Source organism: Panthera pardus, unplaced genomic scaffold (assembly GCF_024362965.1).
Source record: "Panthera pardus isolate Hobbes unplaced genomic scaffold, ASM2436296v1 HiC_scaffold_16, whole genome shotgun sequence".
NCBI classification, from domain to species: domain Eukaryota; kingdom Metazoa; phylum Chordata; class Mammalia; order Carnivora; family Felidae; genus Panthera; species Panthera pardus.
The window spans coordinates 154,907,706-154,931,231 of NW_026526721.1; positions in this window are offsets into that span (position 1 = coordinate 154,907,706).

The following is a 23,526-nucleotide window of genomic DNA, read 5'->3' on the forward strand; positions in this document are numbered from 1 at the left end:
AAAAGGTCCATGAAGATGAGATCAGGAACCGAGAGGCCATGGTGTTGGATGGGTCACCAATAGAGACGCTAAAGTCAGTGAGAATGATGACAGTGTTTAGAAGAATAAGAGAATAAAGCTAGGTACTGAATTCTCCCATGAATGCAGAAGAAAGATAGGGTGTTCGATGGATGATGCACCAAGGAGTAAAAAAGCATTAGCAGATGGCATGACTTCAAAAAGAGCAGATTTTTGTAGGCGGGATGGAAATGCCTGTTTCAATGCAGCACTGGAGAACAAAAAGACACCTATTTCACCTCCTAGTCTTTAGATAGTAGATAAGATGTGGGAGGAGAAGAGTCTCCATTCCATTTGAGACAGCCAAGGGATAGCCAGATTTCAGTTAGAGAGATGGGAAAATTCAGGAAAGGTAGAGAGGAGTTTCCTAATGACATTCCCAGAGGGCACAATGGAAGGCATAGGTTACATTACAAGAGTATCCCCAACCAGCGGCAATTCCTACCTCCTCTCCAAAAACATTTGAAAGCATCTAGAAACATTTTTGGTTGTCATAACTGAGGAGATATTGACAGCCCATGAGCAGAGACCGGAGGCACTGCTAAACACACACTGAACAGCCCCTGGCCCCCATGACAAAGAGTTACCCAGACCGAAATGTCAGTGGTGCCAGAAACCCTGGGTTGTGAAATACTGGAAAACAAGATGAAAAGAACCAGATGGGATGAAAGTCCAGTCGGGAATAGAATGCCTGGAAGTTCGGGCATTTAGCAGTCACTGAGGCAATCCAGGTCAGGTGACATGATGAGATCAGTCCTGATAGATTCTGAGATGGAAATGGGAAACCACACTGTTTCTGAAGTAGAAGTCCAACATATCTACAAGATCATGACTTGAGCTGAAGTTGGATGCTCAACTTGCTGAGTCACCTGGATGCCCCGAGGGCCACATATCTAATGGGATGGCAGCTACCCCAGGAGATCCTGGGCAGCAGCTCCAGAGGCCAGCCCGGTGTAATGGAATGCACAGGTGATATCTCATGGATGTCTGGCTTGGCCAAGTACACAGGATTCTCCAGTTCTGAGTGTCATCTTCTGAAGAACTGAGGAATCTTTGGAAAACACTAACATTCAAGCTGCCCTGAGCCCTTGGGGCACCTGGGTGGCTCAGTTGGTTGGGTGTCCAAACTCTTGATTTCAGCTCAGGTCATGATTTCACAATTATGGGACTGGCCCTGCACCTGGCCTCACATGGGGTCCATGTGGGGCCTGGAGCTTGCTTGAGATTCTTTCTTTCCCTCTCCCTCTGCCCCTCCCCTACTCACATGTGAGCTCCCTCAATCTCTCTTGAAAAAGAGAGAAAGAAAGAGAGAAAGAAGGAGAGAAAGAAAGAGAAAGAAAGAAAGGAGAGAAAGGAGAGAGAGAGAGAGAGAAAGAAAGAAAGAAAGAAAGAAAGAAAGAAAGAAAGAAAGAGAGAGAAAGAGAAAGAAAGAAAGAGAAAGAAAGAGAGAAAGAAAGAAAGAGAAAGAAAGAAAGAAAGAAGGAAAGAAAGAAAGAAAGAAAGAAAGAAAGAAAGAAAGAAAAGAAAGAAAGGCCCTGAGCTCTCTTATTTGCCACAGTGTTTCCTGTAATTTTCTTCAATTACTTCTCTTAGAGTGGCACAATGGGAAGGTCATGGTGAGCTCCATTTTAAAGTAACTTTTCTTAAAGGTGAGTATCAGATAAGGAAGACGAAAACAAGGGAAACAACTAGTATTTATGGAACTTTAGGTACCAGGCATTGTTCCAGGTATTTAGCAACCACCCGAGGGAGGGATTTGAAAACCTGTTACAGGGATGAGCAACGAGAACCTGGAGAGACTGTGAGCTTCATAGACCACACAACCAGGATATATTTGTAGCGCAATTCCTGGAATCATGCTTTCATGTGTAGACACACTAAATACCGGATGGATGGATGGATGGATGGATGGATGGATGGATGGATGGAGTGATGATAAACAGAGCACACCTATACAGCTCATATGCATTTTTTTTCCTCTTACCTTCTCCCCTAGTTGTGTTTCATTGTTTATTGTGCTCTGTTTTGGCTTTTTTTTTTTAATATGATCAACTTCTGATTACCCATGGCAACAGAAGAGACAGATAACAGAAATAATTGAAAGCAGAAGTCAATCCAGAAATAATTTATATTTAGTCTGGGGATTTTGTTCATGCCCTTTTCAACAGCAGATTTACCAACCTAATTATATTTTACTTTGGCAAATATTAAAATTATTTTTCATTCCTTAAACACACACCAACTGGTGGTAGGTAAGGTAAAGCGAGACACAGGTGGATGGCAGAAGAAGGCAAGCAGGGACATAAAACTTGACAGCAAAAATTTACAAGCTTTATTACCTTCAAGTGAGTGATGAAGAACTTATTTATAACCCCAGAAAGAGTCCTTTAAATTTAATAAGAAACAATGAGTCCTTTCTCTCTAGATGTTTTTCTATAGCATAGTCTGTACAGAGTTATTTTTAAGAATCTCTTTAGAAAGAGTTTCGACTTGCCCATTTCCTTAGCAGTAGGTCCTATCTCAATCTTTGGGTGAGAACAAGAGATGATAAAAAAAAAAAAATACAGTTTGGCTCAAGCTCCCTTCATGGGTCCCCTGGTCATCCTGACTCAAGCTAGTGCCCCGGTAACACTTTCCATTCCCTATCCCACCAAAGGGTAAGTCGGAACCATCCCAACATTCCTACGGATAGGCCAGCAGAATGCAGGAAGATGCTGGGAGAGAGAGTCTAGAACAGCTTCCTCTTTGTGGAGGACTCTCTCAGTGGCCCCTGGGAACATTTACACAACACTGTAAATGAGGTGTGGCGGTGGAACTGAAATAATGGAACGTACACAAATTAACCACCGAGAGCTGGGGAAGAGCAGTACCCTGGGAAAGCGGGATGTCATGTCCTCTAGAAGAAGGCAGAGGAGGATCATCTGGGTCCCGAAGGCTGTGGAAAAGTCCAGCGGACAGTGTGCTCATCCATCTTTGTCCACACTGCCCCAGGGAGCTTATGCCATTCCATTCCCAGCGCCTCTGCTCAGGACACGGATAATTTCCATGCATCCAACTCTTCCTGAGAATTAGGCAGGGAGGAAAGGAGCTGCCCCCCTTTGGTACCAGGGTTGAGAGTTTGACTTCACATACCCTAGCCCTACCCTAACCCAAACCCTACCCCATGGCACCTGCCCAACCCAAGAGCCTGACCATGGTGTAAGCTCAGTGAAGACTTACCAAATGTCTACTATAAATCTGGGTCTTGGCCTCGTGGAGTTAATATCCCCTTTTGTGGTGGTTTCTTTGAACGTGTTGCGCAGCAGACGTGAACTAGCCAGACCCAGGACAGATGCAAGATGATTCCCGTCTCTCCCTGGAGAGACGCTCCTTGGAGGTGACATGTGGCCCGGGACACCCACTCACCCACTCACTCATTCTCCTGCTAGTGGAAGAGGAGACCTTGCCAAGCAGGGCCAAGGCAGACAACAATGAACACTCCAGCAGAGCAAGGCTTTTGGGGTCCCGAGAGGCCATCTGTAGGACTCTAAAAAGTCCCCGTGGAGTGAGCGGAAGTGGAAAGAGAAAATACAACACGTACCACAAGGGCATACGCACCGCTCCTAATTACGTGTTTAATCTATCGATCGAACTTTTAGGTTGAAGATGAATCAGGCCGTGCGCCATTGTGGGGGCTGTTAACCGCTTGCATTCCAGACCTCCCACCAAGCCCCTGACCTCCGAATGTTGTCCACGACAGAACAACAGCCTCTGTCACCCAGCCAAGCAGCCATTCATCGGGGAGAGAGATGTTCCAGTGAAAAGATGATGGACAAGGATGTGGCCTAGACTGGAAATGGAGACTGGTACTGGTCACGGCATCAGCCACTTTCCCAGCTGTGCCTCAAGTCCCCCAAGTCACTGAATCACTCGTTTTTTCCAAAGATGGGAGGCGGGACACAATCCCTCCAGGCTCCTGCTTTGTTTGGTGCCTTCTTTCTTTAAGTTTCTTTCTTTATTCAGCTTCTCTTAAGCTTCTGTGTCATCACGGCCAAAACTTATCCAACAGCATAGCACATCCCAGATGTGACCATACAATCGAGGGGGCAGTGCAATGGGAGTCCCCTGACTGTGACTCTTTGGGGAAGCAGCACGAGAGCAGGACTGGGAATGGAAAGAGCTCAGAATTTAGAGCAAGAAAGCCTGCATTATCGTCTCCCATTTACTGGCTGTGCAATCCTGGGAAATCCCCTGTACTGCCTTCTCTAAGCCTCCTTCCCTGATTTATAAACTGGAGATAATAATGCCCATGAGCAGGTGACATCCTGAGGGCATCTGAAAGGCTGGGCTAAATTATAAAACCAATAAATAATGTATGAGGTCAGTTGTGCAAAAGGCACCTCGGGGACAAAATGCTTCCTGTGCCAGCTGCAAAGAGAGAAACCAATTAGCTTCATTTGTATCCACGGTATTAATTCAGAACACAAACAATAGCGTGGACCAAAGAAGTGTCCGGGAGAAGGGGGAAGGGAACACCACTGGAAGGAACCCCGGAAAGTGAGACGCAGAGATCCAACAGTAGACAGCCACATCCCAGGAAGGGGAGACCCACCCCTGAGAACGTGCCAGCTCGGTGGCCACCCAACTATTAGCCCAACGTCAGTGACCACTGAAACTGTGGAGGCAGGAAGGAGCCATCTCTTAGTCCCCGGTCCCTGCGTGGCTGACCCTCAATCCATTCTGCCCGGACGTCGTTGAGCGAGGCATTTGCCTGGTCCTGTTAATCGCTCACCACTGCCAGCAGTCAGTCACGTGCCCCGCCTTCCAAACGCCACCCTAACGTCCTCCTGGATTTGTGACAGTCTGTAACAGCCCCGCAATCTCTCTTCATGGGTTCTGACACCCCAGTTGCTTGGACGGTTTTCTGAAGTTCTCCGTAGTAACGAAGTCTGTTTTGCAGCACCTGAGAACAATTTACAGAGCTCTGCCTTCCCTCCTGGATCCTGTGCCTGAAATTCAGGGTTCCCCCCAACGATGAAATATAACTTCGTTTTGTTTAACCGCATGATAATGTATTTATTATTTAGATTGGATCGAGGCCTAAAACCAGAGTTTGGGCAAAAGCAGCTATAGGGCGACCCAGGCCTGAACCCATTCATCCGTTCATTTAGCAGCAGTCAGTACCCACAGGCTCCAATGTCATAGAGCCTGCGCTGAGCTCTAAGAACGAAGAGGTGAAGAAGGTGACTCCCGTCCCAAGACAGCACCACCAGGGCTCAGATCCTGCCACTGCCACTTGCCTTTCCCTGAACCCTTCTGTGCCTCTAGCTACTTAACGTCTCGGAGCCCTAGGATGGAAATTCTGCTCAAAATGAATTTCTGGGTGGATTGCATGGAAAATGTCTTAGCAGGATGCCAGCTACATAGCACCTCCCCAGTAATTGTTACCCATAAATACTATTTGTGAGGGGCGCCCGGGGGGCTCAGTCGGTCAAGCGTCTGCCTTGGGCTCAGGTCGCGATCTCACAGTTCGTGAGTTCGGGACCCACGTCGGGCTCCGTGCTGACAGCTCGGAGCCTGGAGCCTGCTTCAGATTCTGTGTCTCCCTGTCATTGTGTTCCTCCCCTGCTCATGCTCTGTCTCTCACTCACTCGCTTTCAAAAATATACATTAAAAAAAAATTTCAATACTATGTGTGGTCAGCGGCCTCTGACATGACTCCCGATGAGCCCCACCTCCCAGTGTTTGCATTCTTGCACAGCCTCCTCCCCTTTGGGGTCTGCTCACCCTAGTGACTTCCTTCTAATGAACAGAGAGAGAAAAAGGGTGATGGGATGTTATTTCTGTGATTAGGTCGCAAAACAACTTGACTTCCATCTTGTGGGTATTCATTCTCTCTCTCTCTCTCTCTCTCTCTCTCACCCTCTCTCCCTCCCTCCCTCCCTCCCTCTCTCCCTCATTGTATGCTGTCTTCAATGAGAAGTCAAGGAACTGAAAGTGATCTCAAGCCAACATCCAACAAAGAGCTGAGGCCGAGAGGAAGTGAAATCCTGCCGACAACCACATGAGCGAGCTGGGAAGTAGGTCCTGGTCCTGTTGACCCTGGAGATGATCACAGCCCCAGACGACACCTTGACTGCACCCTGTGGGAGGAGAGCCCCTGAAGGAGAAGACCGGCTAAGCCATGCCCAGATTCCCGACCCACAGAGACCATGAAATAATACCTAAAGCTCTGAGGCAACTCGCTTTACAGCAAAGGAACAGAGTGTGTGTGGCAGGACAATAAGAAGGGGCACACTGACAGCCAGATCATCGAGAGCCCAGTAGCCCACGCTAAACGTTTGGGCTTCCTCGTGGGGACAATGAGAAGCAGTCAAGTGTTCTTTAAGCAGAGCAGAAACCCCTTCTTAAACCATAAGACAAATATGGAGTCATAAAGAAAACATCGTTCAGGAGAAGGAGCCGGAGTGACTTCTTGAGCTGGTATATTTTCCAGGACACAACATTGGAAAACTTCCAGAGAACGGGGCTCTCTTACTTTTAGTCCCTCCGGCTGTTAGGGGATTCATGGCACCAAGTTTAATGGTGAAGAAAAGAAACGAAAGTGAAGTTACTGAAATAAACAATTTCATTAACTTCAAAATCAGTGACTTCAAAATCAATTAAATTTGTAATACCCTTACTGAGGACAGAAGTAGCGAATTAATCACAATGAAAATGAGTTGTTAGGAATACAAAAGGAGTGAGACTTTTGTAAATAACTTTTGGCATTACTGTTTCCTAAATCAATAAAGATACATCATTTTTCTCCCTGCACACCTCTTTCTAAATCCCAAATCAAGATTTTGCAGATACCTGCCCTTGGACTGATCCCATAAATCCATTTGAAAGTGACCTAGTTTTTGCACATGAGCCACAGTATCTCTGTATTTAGGTCTTGTCATTGTAAGACAAAGGCACGGAGATAAGAACACGGTCTCTAAAATAAATAAAAGGAAAACATCTCTGAAGTATTTACCAAAAGGCTCAGTGAGGGGCAATGCGTGCTAGGCTGGGATCAATGAGGGAGGGGCAGTGAGCGCTAGGTTGAGATCAATGAGACGTGCCGTAGGCCTTACTGTTGGAAGAGCCTGTAACGGTTACAGCTCATAGAACTGGATATACCCATTTCTTTGATCAGCATTTTTTGAGCATCTGCTGTGTGCTGGGCCCCAGACAGCCTCCTCAATACCGGCATTGGAAATCTATGGAACTGTTTTTTTAATTCCAGTACAATTCACGTACAGTGTTGTGTTAGTTTCAGGTGTGCAATACAGTGATTCGGCAATTCTCTACCTTACTCCATAATCATCACTGTTAAGTGTACCTGATGAAATACTACTCAGCCATAAAAAAGAATGAAATCTTGCTATTTGCAACGACACGGATGGAGGAAGGGCATAACGTGAGGGGAAATAAGTCGGTCAGAGAAAGGGAAATCTGTAGAACTACGATTCGCTTTTTTTTTTTTCCCTTGAAGGCATAAGTAGGCCTAGAATAGGAAAAAATTCCCATTTAAGTGACCAGAATCTGAGCCTAACCTTGAATTTGCTAAGTTGCGGTTCATTTCAACTCTTAGGGCTCCCAAGAAGAATGCAGGGGCTGTACTCCATCATCCCTAAAACTGACTCCAACTCTAAAACAGTCAGAATCAACAGCCCCTTGACTGCCCAAATTCAGTTTTACTCCAACTGTAGGAGGGTCCCACAGAGCTCATGACTAAGAGGTGGCTCTCCCCATCTTGACAGCCTGCTTCAGAAAACGAGCATCCCCAGCATCCCAAGGACCATGCCGAGAATGTTCTACCACTGATCTTTGCCCAGGTAATCATAAAGGATCCTTGCTCGGCAGAGCAGCTAATGGAGGACACATTGGGAAAAGCAGCCACTGTCTCTTCATTGTAGAGAAGAGTCAAGTGCCCCCCAGAGAGTTACTGACCTGCATCAGGTCACATGGGGCACCCATCTCCACTCTGCCATCACCCCAGCAGAGAGCTGGCCTTGAGCTAACACACGTCTCTAAACACCACCACATCTGATGACCACAGTTCTAATTCCTCCACACGGAGCAGTATCACAGGACTCTGGAAGGCCGAGGGTCCCCAGGCTACCTCTGCACCTCCCATTTCCCAGAAAAGAACATCAAAGCCACAGGAAAAAGTGCTGGGATGCTTAGCGACAGGTCAAGGACCAGACTACAGCATTCAATCCAGTCCCACTCCGCTTCCCAGCCCCCCACCCCACCTGCTCACTCCACAGTCATCTACCGACTGTTCCCTGCATGCCCAGTGTCGTGCCTGGTGCTTTAACCTGACTCAAGCCAAGACGCTGGGCTGAAGTCTCCAATCCTGCACAACTGGGCTGGCTGGGCAGAACCCAGTCTGAGCAAGACCACCTCTCACAGAGGTCTCAGCGGAAAATACGAGCAGAGGAGACAATGACAACAACAAAGCAAGCAAAGTCTGTTCCTTTCATATCCTGGATAATCCCTTCCAAGAGCTGAGGACTCCGTACTCTAGTTTTTACCTCTCTCCTTCGCGAGGTATTGCTCACAGCAGCGGGTCCAGTCTAATCTTTGCCGATTCCTCCAAGGGAAGTAGTTGGAGAGGAGGGTGATATTAGCTGATGAGCCGGAATTACTTTAGCTGACTCCTCGGGTGTATAATGCACTTTACTAAATCAGAGATAATGAATTCCACAGAGAGCACATGAGGGGAAGGGAGAAACAAGCACGGGGTCTAAATACACTTTATTTCAAGGGACGCCAAGGGACAGTCAGAGAAAGTTCACCTAAGAAAGGGCCTGGTCCCCTGAATGGACAAAGGAGAACACGGACCTCCGTGGTCTGTCTGCCTGACAGTGGTCTCTCCTGGACTTCTTCTCCACTTAGAGTTCCTTTGTCCTTTCAATTTTTTTTTATGTTTTTATTTTATTTTAAGAGAGAGACAAGGCTCCTATATCATCTGTGTTGCTCACGCCTGGCAGTGTCCTGCACTGAGTGGGCAAGACCAATGGGTAAAAGTAGCAGGCCAATTGTGACCCAGTACCAGAAGGAACATTCTAGGAGCTTGTCAAGCAGGTTGTGGTGGAGCACGAAACTTCAAATGGGTGCCGATTCTTAGAGATGGTAGTAGACTTATTACTATTACTTTAGTGGCCCCCAATGAACCACACGTCCAAGTATTTTTGTCTTTATGTATCCCTCTGCCACATGGTCTCAGAACTTGGTCATTTGACTACCTTTGTCCAATAGGATGTCCGCAAGCATGACACAAGTGGAGGCTTGGTAAGTGTTTGCACATCGAGGCTTGGAACACTCCCTAGAACCCAGCTACATGCTGTGAAGAAGCCCAAGCAGCCGTGTGGAAAGGCCCACATGGCAAAGGACAAAGGCCCCCAGCCAACCACCCCAACAAGCCTTCAATCAGCAGGAAGCACCAACTAGCAGCCATGTTGGTGAAGCCACTTGGGGCCTACCAGCCTCCCCATACTCCAGCCGATACCACATGAAGCAAGAGAACTATCTGGTCAGCCCACAGAACCGTGAGAAAGAAACTGTCGTTGTTTTTAGCCACTAAGTCTTGGGGTAGTGGGTTATAGAGGATAAGCAAAACGAAGCTTAGTCCCAAATCTGGGGTAGGACCGTTTCTCCGCCCATGCAACTTGTTCAGCCACGACTCAGAAATGGTCCTCAAACCGGAGTTCTTTCTACCACTGCCTCCCAAGTCATGAGAGTCAGTGGCTATGAAAGAACATTGCAAACTCCAAAGGGTCTTGCAGATGTTGTTACTGGTACAGATATCCAGGGTTGCCATTGTTTCCCTCTCCTTTCTACCTGTAATTTTTATTTTTGCCTTGTGTTTCCTCCTGTCTCTCCGTGTTTCTTGCTACGATCTTTCAAAATCCTAGTGCTCACTCAAGCACCTCTGGAAGCCAGAGACACTGCTGGCTTCTGATACAGTCCACCTCCTTCTCAGGCTTGAGTTCCAGGCTCAAGACACAACCACACAGCCTTAGAAAATTACTGAGTCTTGGTTTTCCCATCTATAGAGTCTGGAGATCACAGCCTGTCTCACAGGGTTCCTCGGAAGACCCCTACCCATCCCTTAGGAAGGTTCCTGGTAAGAAAGTTTCTGGGAAGAAGGTTTCTCCCCTTCTTCCCCTTCCACACTTTTTTTTTTAACTTTTTTTAATGTTTTTGAGAGAGAGACAGAGTGTGAGTGGGGGAGAGGCAGAGAGAGAGGGAGACACAGAATCCAAAGCAGCTCCAGGCTCTAAGCTGTCAGTGCAGAGCCCAACGCGGGGCTCGAACCCATGAACCGCGAGATCATGACCGGAGCTGAAGTTGGCCACTCAACCGACTGACCCACCCGGGCACCCCTCCCCTTCCCCACGTTTAGCTGCTCATCTGTAATGCATTTCCCGGTGTTCTGGCACCTTACTAACAAGACTCGGGCAACTGGACCCGCTCCTCACTGGACCCAGGGAACAAGCAAGTTGCAACTCTCGGTGAAATGATACTTGAAGTTCTTTGGGGAAGTGAGATGATGTGAGCCATCCTGGGTCCTATCCCCTTTCTGGAAAAAAAACAAAAACAAAAACAAAATCGTGTCCGTTTTCCATGACCCCAGAATACAAATAAGCAGCACCTTTCTTTCACTCAAAAAATAAGACACTTTGTGACAGGACAATAACGGGAAAGGAAGACAGAGAGAGAGGCAACGGATAAGAAACATATTCACAACAATCTATATTATGAATATATATGTATACTTGTATCTCGGTGGGCCCTGTGGAGTTAGAGATGAGCTAATTAAAATGCTTATGCTTTTAGCAATGATGTTTATTGAAATCATTTTATAACCCTCCAAATTGAGGTTTGTTTCCAGCTATAATATAATGCTACCTGGAATATTCTGACCTAAATTATTTACGTGCCTAAAAATAGACTGCCTTCCCCCATTACTGACTTTGTGGATGTATCTCGGGATGTGGAAAGTTTTGGCGAGCTCAGGCGGCTCTTGCAGGCTTTGCCCGCATCCTCCGTGCCTACGGAGATAGAGACTGAGGATACTGATATAGTGGGAAGCTGCCTCGGGCCCCAAAGGTGAAGTAACCCTCTGGGCAAAGCTGGGTCTGGCTGGATGCTCCTGAATACGGAAGGACTACCAGGAACATAACTGGGGTCCGAGTGGATACTCATCATGTCTGGGTTCCGATTCCCACGCCACGTCCAGCTCTGTTAGACCCGGAGAGAGACGGCGTGACTACAGAAGTAGAACGAACACTAGGAAGACTTTGGGGGTGATGCAACTGTTCCGAATCGTGATGACGGTGCTAGTTCCAAGAATCCACAGGTATTTAGGGGCCCCTGGATGGCTCAGTCGGTTAAGCAGTCGCCTCTTGATTTCGGCTCAGGTCATGATCTCAGCTTGTGGGTTCAAGCCCTGTGTTGGGCTCTGTACTGACAGCACGGAACCTAGTCGGGATATTTTCTCTCTCTCTCTCTCTCTCTGTCTCTCTCTCTCTCCCTCCCTCCCTCCCTCCAAATAAATAAACTTTAAGAAAATAAAATAAAAATAAATTAAAAACAAGCAAAAAAAAAGAATCTACAGGTGTTTAAATTTCTAAAACTGTGCGGCCCCCCAAAAAAGTCAATTCTATTGTATGGTAATTTTCAAATAAAAATAACTAACATTCTGTAGGTTCAGTCGCTGAGAACTCTACCTCCACAGGTTAACTTGAACGGGGCCGCTTGCCCCCAGGTCGGTTACAGGCAGCATCTGCCGTGCACTCATGCAGGGGCCTCGTAAATAGTGTCACTCCTCCCCCGTCTGCCCAGTGGATCTGTTCTCCAGGCTGTAGCTGGGGAGATCACGTCACGGCCACGCACACAACTTTCAGAGGCGCCCCAGGGTACTTTGGTTTAAACCCACCACCCTTTCTTTCCCTGCCTGCCAGGCTCAGCACGACCTGGCCCCCGCTGCCCTCTCCAGTCTCACATACCCACCATCCCACGGGCTCACCGTGTTCCTTCCAACAGCCACACTCGTTCTGGAAACACGCGCTGTTTCCTCCTCCCGGGATGATGCTCTTCATGCCTCTCGTTCCTCCCTCTCATTACCTGAGTGACTCCCTTCTATCCTTCGGGTCCTAGCTTAAAACGTCCCATCTTCCTTAGCCAGTCACCAGATTAACGTTACCAATATCACTTTCCCATGACACGCTGTCCTTTGCCTGTACTGTGCTTATCCCAACCTGTAAGCAGGTGACTGCACGTTTGATGGCTGACTCTGCCCCTCTGGGCTGTAACCTTCACCCCGTGCAAGGCTGTGTGCCGCTCGTCCGCTGGAGCCAGCCGGCTAGAGCTCATCAGAGAGCATCCGACGAGGTCACTAGCTCGAAACCAGCCACAGGGGGAGTGTTTACACCACAGAAATTGGCAAATGCTCCGAATCGGGGCTTTTCGTTTTGGCAAGCTGGTTCGCCAGCATACCGCTGGTCGTGCTCTGCTGTGTTTCCTGGTGCTGGACACGGAGCTGAGAACATAGACAACTCTAAGTATTCGTTAAATAAATGATAGCTGTTGTTATTGATGCTGCTTACGTATAGCATCCCTGAGAGGAGTCAAGTGGGGAAGATTGCAATCCTCGTTTTACAGATGACGAGCTTGAAGCTCAAGAAAGCTGTCCAGTTTGCCCAAAGCCACACAGCTTAGAGATACACCGCTCTAATTTAGGCTGACTCCCAGTGCAGTGCTCCTTGCATCGCACCCTACCAAAACAAATGCGTGTGTATGTTAGGAATGTGTCAAGTGAGGCGCCCTGGGGGTGGTCGAAGCAAATTTTGAGAAAAGGAATCCTTGAACCCAGTTCACAAAGGTGGAGATTAATCATCCTGATTCTCTATTCCTCCATAGAAAGGACTCTCCAAGCTATGCCTAAAAACCAGAGTACGATACAGGAAGTGGAAGCCACCGTTAGATGCTTCAAACTAAAAGATACTTAACATACTAAGTCGCTTACCACATATTGGAAAGGCTGGAGAAACGGAAGAGACCGGCATACCACAAGACTGTTGAGTTCAAGGACACACCACTGTGACCCGGTGACCCAGAGGTGAGGAAGCTGCTGCCGCTGCCCCCACTATTCCTGCCATGGCCGCCTTGGGGTACCCATGAAGCTGATGACTAGAGAGCGAACTGGGGAGTCCAGCGGCCATAGATGCCTCTAAGCACCCGCATCTTTATTACCTTGCTTGCCAGGTCAACAGAGGTAGGAAGGTGGACTCCGAATCACTTCCACCTTCCAGTTTTGCATGAGTGCGTGCAATTGGCAGAACCCCATTTATTCACAGAACACTGGCTGCAAAGGAGTCTTGGGAATGTAGTTTAATAGCTTCCCAGCCTCCACATCTGGAAGGAAGATAACAGCAGCTGGGAGAACCAATTCGCTGCGTCTACCACAGTCCACCCCTTCGGCCCTCGTCACCCAAATACACCTTCTGCACAAGTGAATCCCCCCAGCACCACCAGCAACAATGGCCAACATAAGCAACCATGTCTCGTACAAACGGAAGCGTTTCACCTCTCCCCGAGAGGGAAGACCCAAAGTCCTGTCACCCACTGAGTGGCTTTCATTCACCCTCCTAATTCCATCATTCCCATCTTGGTAGCCCATAATTTGAGGATTACACTGGGCAGTTAACCACCAACAAGGCATCTTAAAATAGCGAAAGAAAGAAAGAGGCCAAAAGTTAAGTTAGGTGATGCATATAAATAAATGTCTAACAGAGCAAGGAAGAAAACGTGAGAAGCTACTGTAATCCTTGTTTCTGCCACCAGTCCTAAGGCCAGAAGTGGGCTTCTAACTTCTTTCCTATCCCACCTATCCCATGTTCCTTTAACTTTCAACCAGTACTGGTTGCTTTATCTGGTGAGATTGCTCTACCGACTATATATACACACAAGAAACATGTATATGTACATACATACACATACATACAAGAAATATACCTCTATGTGTATGGATCTATAATACACATGCATACACATACGCTTACTAGCATACATTTGTTTTCCTTGCTTTAATCAATACATTAAAATGTGTACATAATAATCTCTGGGCCAAAGTATTACAAGGACCCAAAGAATCCCCTGGTTTATGGACTCACTCTGCCCTGCCCCTATCATGTAACAGAAATGTTATTTCCCCTGGATAGCCTGGATCAATCACCCAGCCAACTATCTGCTCAACCACTGAAAGGTTAAGGGAAGGAGAAAGCAAACTCACCCTCTCCAGGCTAGGTATGTGGGGGTAAAGGCAGGGGTTGGGGCACCTTGGAAATAACTCCTCTGCCCCAAAATGCTTCAGGTATAGCCCTCATGATACCTGAAACTCAGCCATTAGAAAATAGCTTCTTTTTCAAAGACTCTCTTTGTTTGCAAACTTTCCGACAGAAACAGCTTCCAAAAAGGAGCTATTTTATTGCCACAGGATCCTACGCCCAAAAAATTAAAACAGCAAAATGGGCAGGTCGAAACTCGGGAGTGGCTTTACATGGACACCCAGGAGAGTAGAGAGTACAGCTGCGGGCCCCTTGGGGCAGAAGCCCATGGGTGGAATAATAGATGTCAAGAGTTGGTGAGGACAGAGGAGAAATCCTCCCTTTATTTCCCTGGAGACGGCAGCTCCGAGGCCTGGAATTAAAGGTGACAAGCCCAGGTGTCAGATGGCAGGTTAGCTTTGTTTGAGGGATCCAGCAGGACTAAGGGATTTACGTAGAGTGACAGTCTGGGGGCAGTGGCTGGGACCGAATGCCATCTAGAGCTCTCGCTATCTTAAAAGCAGGCTCCAGGGAGGAACCTGCAGCAGGAAGCCTGAACATCAGTAATGACCATGATCGTGGATTACAGAAGGCTGGGTCCTCTGCGGGCCCCTCAGATTCATCCAGAATTTGATCAGAAATTCAAATTCCAGTGACCTAAGACATTTCTCAAGCTTGCACTGTTAACCTGGGAAGTTTATTTCCTGGTTAAGATTTTCTTTGGCAGATGCAATTCGCAGACCTCTCTTAGGGTAAGAAAGGGGACAGTGACCCATAATTAGGAATAGGGAACCTCTACCAACAGTTCAACTTTACCCCTTGGTCCCTTGCCCGAAGATTCTACTCCCAAGGCAAACAGATCGTTCTGTCGGTGGGGATAAGGGGAACCTCACAATTCCTGCAACACACTCACAATTCCTGGGGTGCTATGGCATTGGTACCCCAGCTGGCCCAGGTTCTGCTCAACTGCCCATCAGCTCTGCGACTTTAGATTAGCGCCCCCTTCCCCGCATTATCATGTACAAAGCACAGAGCAGCGGGTACTTAACTCCCTACAAGGGCCCAGCTACCTCCGCATTTCCCTAATTCTGTTTTATTGAAGTGTCTCCACCCCCACTCCCTGTACTCCTCGTCGTCAAAGTATATTCAACTATTCTGTTCCAGAAACACAAACCTGACCCTTTAAGAAACAGAACACAGCAGAAGACCCATACCCCAACCTGGTCTGCTTCTTACCTTTGGCAACGTTAATATAAGAAACAGTCCATGGCAGCAAATTAGGCCATTACTTAATGGCCTAGAATTCCAATTAAAGGAAGGATCTTTATGAGGCTTCCTGACAGTGGGGAGGAGTGTCTGACCTAATCTTGGATCCCAGAAAGGCCACCTTCAAAGAGAAAGCAATTGCCCATCTGATTTGCCGTGGGTGAAAAGAAGCCGTAAACTATGGGGAGACTGGGCTCGTTAAAATGGTAATGGCTCTTGTCTCCACCATGAAAGCACTCCCTGGACACCTCCAGGAATGAACTTTGGGACAATCAGAGAACCAAGCATTTCCTCCCCTCATGCAATCTAATTATTGTCACTTTATGTATTGATGCACAATGAGGCCCATTAAATCTGGACTCATCACTCCTGAGTATAGCCAGACATCAAAGACTTAGAATCTCAACTACAGGTTACCAGATTGGGATATCGGGGAGTAATCCACAGATCTCATTCTCACAGACACTGTCTTATGACTCATTTGGAACGCCCTGAAGCTCTAGCCACCTCAAGAAAACCAAACTAGGTGTACTTGGGAGGCGGGGATACAACGTCTAGTCAGGGGCTATGTACACGGCCCGGAGTGAGGACTAAAAGCATATAGTCAAGGCAATAAATGTCAGAGAACTTGAACATCTAAATTCATCATATCCCCCCCCCCAGTTGCCCCTAATCAATATCCAAAGCCGGAATTGTGGTAGTCATCCTTGACTTCTTCGAACCCGTCACTCATTCGTTCACGCAACAAGTATTTACTGAGTCTGCGTTAGGTGCCAGGCATTGTGCTAAGCACTAAGGCTACAGGAGTGAACACTCATCTGCTCTGTGCACAGATGGCATTAATCTCTGTCTTAGACTGGGCTCTCTAGACTCAGATTCCCGGGTAGGGAATTGCAAGCAGAAATTGTATTGGTGAGAACTCTCGAGAGATGCGCCCGCTAGAAGGGACGATGACAGATCTGGGCAGAGAGAAGCTGACCCACAATACAGTTGCCACTGAGACCCGGCTACACAGGGCTCTAGAGCTCAGACGGCCCTTCAGTGTTGCCCCAAATTGAGATCGTATCCTCACATCGGCCTGAGTGGATCCTTAGAAAGGAGTATAACATCAAGCAAGGCAGTTCCTTGTCACTGAGGGTAATTCCCAGAGGATGAAGCTGGGAACCACACCAGACATTCCCAGCAGCTGCACTGGCCTAGAGAGGGGACCTGGGTGGGGCACCCCAGCACAGCCTGCAGTGTCCCCCACCCATCGCCTGCCAACCTGGGCACAGTCACTGTTGGCCTTTAGGATATCTTGTCTCAGTCTTCTCGCTTTTTTTCTGCCTTCACTCTGGTCCCCTCCTCTGGTATCCTTCCAGTTTGTCACTTGAAGTACCCTAAATACTAAATCATCTTTGGGATAACGGATGCGCCCTCGACTGGAGACTCGGGAGGCTTTCGGACATATTGAGGAAAGGCTTCAAAATCTCAACAAGATTTTTCCTATTTTCATTTCAATGATGTTTATAATTTTTTCACACAATTATATTCTGGATTGTCTGGATTTCCATTTTAAAACCAAGTACCTGAAATTCTAGTGCCTGAATTTACATTTCCTAACAACCACATGGGCTCCAGGTAATTTCCCCAGACTAATGAGCGTGAGACCAGAGACAAACACTGGATAAATGATGTCTTGGGCCAAATGCAGGTTGAAGTACTTCACATCGCTGCACAAATTAAGGTTTCATCATGTTTAAATAGAGAAAAATGGTCATTGAGTCGTTTCTGACATACAACACAAGTAGGTCAAACTCAAAACACTCTACCTGATCGCAGTGCTATTGTCGCATGGAGAGCAGCAATTTTGCTTCCCCAAAACAACTTGATCTGACACCCTGCATCAATTTTTTATTTGATCTGTTTAGTTTGCAGTCTTATTTGAATACAATTTATAAATCTGCTTTGGCTTCATGGTTACATAGAAGCTATAAATATAAGGACCTAAGCCTGGTTTTATAGCTGTATGTATTTTTTTTTTTTATTTATTTATTTTTGGGACAGAGAGAGACAGAGCATGAACGGGGGAGGGGCAGAGAGAGAGGGAGACACAGAATCGGAAACAGGCTCCAGGCTCCGAGCCATCAGCCCAGAGCCCGACGCGGGGCTCGAACTCACGGACCGCGAGATCGTGACCTGGCTGAAGTCGGACGCTTAACCGACTGCGCCACCCAGGCGCCCCTATAGCTGTATGTATTTAAGTAAAATTACAACGAAATCATTTGAAGTCAACACGGGGAGATTTTGAGAATTTTTTACCGAAAGATAAAGTTGGAGGGTGTCATAAATTACTCATGTAGGAAACATGGATCTAAGCTCCTTCACTTGGGCTCTGCGGGTCCTCATTGCCTGGTCCCGGCTTCTTAAACGACTGTGCCACCCAGGCGCCCCCGATCCCGGCTTCTTTATCCAACCCCCACCTCCTTACACTGCTCCCAGCAGACAGAAGATATCTGTCATATCTGCACTGACTTTGGCCACCTTTGCCTTCTGGTGGGAAAGGGATCTGCATTATTTGTAAACGAAGGAGCTAGACCTTTGTTCTACACCGTCTCACTTCAAAATGCTAAGGCTACAAAGAAAACAGAAAGACTGGAAATTCAAAGCCCCCCTTCTGTGTTTTCCCATGCTTCTACAAAGGTGCAGCCCAGAGCATATGGCCCATTTTGTTGAGCTCAGTTCACTGGGTTTCTATAACAGGCCTCTTCCCCAAGGGTAGGGTTGATATCACAGTAACTCTAGAATAGAGAGAATTCGACCATGTAGTAATCGGGAGGTTGAGATTTTAAACTGTCCAAGGAGGATAGGCAACAAGGTCAACGCAAAGGTGTGTCGTTGGAACAGACACCCTCAATACCAAAGGTCCTCTCACCGTCGCAGGCACAGCGGGAAGAAAAAAAATGAACTAACGAATACATGGGACAACGAAGAGGCTTGTTTCCGCTCAGACTCGGGGTGAAAATGTCTCCGGTTCAGTATCAAACCTGCAGTGGCTGTGCTTTGCATAGTCTGAGAAGCCCTGTTTTCACTACCCACCTTGGCTAGTTCAGATTCCACGTGTAAGTGCTATCATAGGTATTTGTCTTTCGGTCTCACTTAGTTCACAATGCCCTCAGGGCCATCCACGTTGCAAATGGCAGGATTCCCGTCTTTACCGTGGCTGCATAGTATTCCATGGCCAGTGTGTGTATGCATGTACGTGTGTGTGTATGTAGGACATCAGTATCTATTCTTCCGCTGAAGAGCGCTTAGGTGTTTCCATATCTTGCCTCCTGTGGTAATGTTGTAATGAACATGAAAGCATAAACACCTCAAAATCCTATTTTCATTTCCTTTGGGTCTATACCCAAAAGTAGGATGCTGGATAATATGCTAGTTCTACGTTTGATTTTTTGAGGAACCTCCACGCTGTTTTCCATAGCGGCCGTGCCAATTCACATCCCCCCGCGAACCACACACAATTGCTCCCCTTTTTTCCCCACATCCTCGCCAGCTTTTGTTAGCTCTTATCTTTTTTCCTAAGAGCAATCCTAACAGGCGTGAAACACTATCTCGTTGTGGTTTAAATGATATGGCCCTGAGGATTAGTGATGTTGAGCATGTTCTCATGTACCTGGTGACCATTTGTACATCTTCTTTGGGAAACAGTCTGTTGAGTGCCTCTGCCCATCTTATAATCATGCTTTTTTTCCCTCCTATTGAAGTGTAGGAGTTTCTTACATATTTTGGATATTAACTCCTTATCAGATATACGATTTACAAATATTTTCTCCTGTTCTGTAGGTTGCCATTTCATGTTGTTGACGATCTCTTTTGTTGTGCAGGAAGTTGTTGGTTGTTGCCCCCCCCCTTTTTTTTTTAGTTTGCTGCAGTCTGACTTATTTTTGGTTTTGTTGTTTCTGCGTTTGGTGTCACACCCAAAAAATAATTGCCAAGACCAATGTCAAGGACTTTTTTCCCTAAGTTTTCTTCCCGGAGTTTCATGGTTTCGGGTCTCACATTTAAGTCTTCAATCCATTTCAAGTTAGTTTTTGTGAGCCCAGTTAGAAAAGGGTCCAATTTCATTCTTTTGCATGTGATTATCCAATTTTCCCGACACCATTTATTGAAGAGACTATCCTTCCTCCGTTGAGCATTCTTGGCTCCCTTGTCAAACATTAGTTGACTGTAAATGCATGCCCTCAATTCTTTCTCAGGATTGCTTTGGCAATTTGGGGTCTTTTGAAGTTCCATATGAAATTTGAGAGTTGTTTTTTCTGGTTCTGTGAAAACACTATTGGAATTTTGATAGGTATTGATCGCATTGACTCTACGGATGATTTAAGGGTGGTGTATACATTTAACAACATCAGGTCTCCCAGTACACGAACACAGAATGTATTTCCACTTAGTTGTGTCTTACGCAGTTTCTTTCATCAGGGTCTTATACTTTTCAGTCCACAGGTCCTTCACCTCTTTGGTCAAATCTATTCCTAGGTATTTGTTCTTGATGCTATTGTGAATGTGAATAGGACTGCTTTCATTATTTCTTTTGTGGATGTCTTGCTGTTAGTGTCTATACAATGCAAGTGATTTCTACACAAATCAAAACCACAACGAGATACCACCTGACACCTGTCAGAATGGCTAACATTAACAACTCAGGCAACAACAGATGTTGGCGAGGATGCGGAGAAAGAGGATCTCTTTTGCATTGTTGATGGCAATGCAAGCTGGTGCAGCCGCTCTGGAAAACAGTATGGAGGTTCCTCAAAAAATTAAAAATATAACTATCCTATCACCCAGCAATTGCACTACTAGGTATTTATCCAAGGGATACAGGTGTGCTGTTTTGAAGGGACACACGCACCCCAATGTTTATAGCAACACTATCAACAGCCAAAGTATGGAAAGAGCCCAGATGTCCATCGATGGATGAATGGATAAAGAAAATGTGATTATACACACACACACACACACACACACACACAATGGATTATTACTCCGCAATCAAAAAGAATAAAATCTTGCCATTTGCAACTACATGGATGGAACTGGGGGGAATTATTCTAAGCGAAATTAGTCAGAGAAAGACAAATATTACATGACTTCACTCCTATGAGGACTTTAAGAGACAAAACAGATGAACATAAGGGAAGGGAAGCAAAAATAATATAAAAACAGAGAGGGGGACAAAACAGAAGGGACTCTTAAATATGGAGAACAAACAGAGGGTTACTGGAGGCGTTGTGGGAGGGGGGATGGGCTGAATGGGTAAGGAGCACTAAGGAATCTACTCCTGAAATCATTGCTGCACTATATGCTAACTAACTTGGATATAAATTAAAAAATAAATTTAAAAAAATAAAAAACATTAAAAAAATAATATGCAATGGGAAAAAGACAGTCTCTTCAACAAATGGTGTTAGGAAAACTGGACAGCAACATGCGAAAGAATGAAATTGGGCCACTTTCTTACACCATACACATACGCACAGGCACGCGTGCGTGCACCCTACTACACACACACAAATTTTAAATGGATTAAAGACCTAAATGTGAGACCTGAAACTGTAAAAATTCGAGAAGAGAAGACAGGCGATACTTTCTCTGACATCGACCTTAGCAACATTTTTCTAGTTACATCTCTTGAGACAACGGAAACAAAAGTAAAATATGCTACTGGGACTACATCAAAGTTCCTGCATAGCAAAAGAACAATCAACAAAACTAAAAGACAATCTACTAATTGAGAAAACATATTTTCAAATGACATATCCAATAAAGGGTTAGTATTCAGAATATATAAAGAACTGATACAACTCAACACACACACACACACACACACACTCAAATAATCCAAATAAAAAATGGGCAGAAGACATGAACAGACATTTTTCTAAAGACATACAGATGGCCAACAGACACATGAAAAGATGCTCAGCATCACTCATCAGGGAAATGCAAATTCAAACCACAATGAGATATCACCTCCCACCTGTCAGAATGGCTAAAATGAAAAAACACAAGAAACAACAAATGTTGCCAAGGATGTGGAGAAAGAGGAACCCTCATACACGGTTGGTGGGAATACAAACTGGTGCAGCCACAGTGGAAGACAGAATCGAAGTGCCTCAAAATATTACAAATAGAATTACCATGTGTTCCAGTAATTCTACTACTGGGTATTTACCCAAAGAATACAAAACACTAATTTGAAAAGATATATGTACCCCTATGTTTACTGCAGCATTATTTACAATACCAAAGATATGGAAGCAACCTAATTGTCCATACATAGATGAATGGATAAAGAAGATATGGTGTGTGTGTATACATACACTATATGTATACATACACTCTATGCACACACTCTATGCACACACACTATATGCACACACACTATATGTACACACACTATATGTACACACACACACACACTCAGCCATAAAAAAGAATGCAATCTTACCATATGCAGCAACATAGATGGATCTAGAGGGTATAATGCTAAATGAAGTCAGTCAGAGAAAGACAAATACCATATGATTTCACCCATATGCAGAATTTAAGAAACAAAATAAACGGACAAAGAAAAAAGGAGACAAACCAAAAACAGACTCTTCACTTTAGAGAACAAGCCAATGATTGCCAGAGGGGAGGAGGATGGGGAATGGGTGGAATTGGTGGAGATTAAGAGTACATTTATCTTGATGAGCACTGAGTAATAGAAGTGTTGAAGCACTATATTGTATACCTGAAACTTACATAACACTGTATTAACTATACTGGAATTAAGATTTTTAGAAAAGAAATGCAACTGATTTATATATGTTGACTTTGTATCCCACAACTTTACGAAGTTTATTGATTAGTTGTAACTTTTTTGGTGAAATCTTTAGGATTTTTTCATATATAAGTTCATATCATCTGCAAAGACAGACAATTTTATTTCTTCCTTTCTGATTTTTAGGTCTCTTTCTTTTTCTTGCCTGATTACTTTGGCTACGACTTTCACCATACTTTTTCATTTGTTGAATACAGGTGTTGAGAGACACCTTTGTCTGATCTTAGAGAAGACGCCTGAAAGCTTTCACCATTAAGTATGATGTTAGCTGTGGGCTTATCGCATACAGTCTTTATCAGTATGTTCCTTCTATACCCAATTTGGTGAGAGTTTTTATCATGAGGGTATGTTGTATTTTGCCAACTGTATCTATTGAGATGTGACTTTTATCTTTTATCTTTCATCCTATTAATGTGACAAAGCACATTTATTAATTTGTGTATGTTGAACCATCCTTGCATCCCAGGGATGAATCCCACTTGATCATTGTGTATTATCCTTTCACTGTTCTGTTGAATTTGATTTGCTGAGTTTTCTTGAGAACTTTTGCATCTACATTCATTAGGGGGTTTTTTATAATTTTCTTTTCTTCTTTGGACTTTGGTTGAGTATCAGAGTTGTGATGGCCTTATAAAATGAGTTTCAGAAGGTTCCTTCCTCTTCAACTTTTTGGAAGAGTTTGAGAAGGATTGGCATTAATTCTTTACATGTTTCAAAGAATTCACCAGTAAAAACTATCTTGTCCTGGGTTTTCTTTCTTGAGAGATTTTTTTATTGAAAACTCAATCACCTTACTAAATATTATTGGTATGTTCAAAAAATATTGTATTTCTTCATTATTGAGTCATGGTAGGTTGTATGTGTCTAGAAATATCCATTTTTTTCTAGGTTGTCCAATTTGGTGATATATAATTGTTCACGGTCATCTCTTAGGATCCTTTGTATCTCCACAGTATCAGTTGTAATGTTTCCTTTTCCACTTACAATATTATTTAT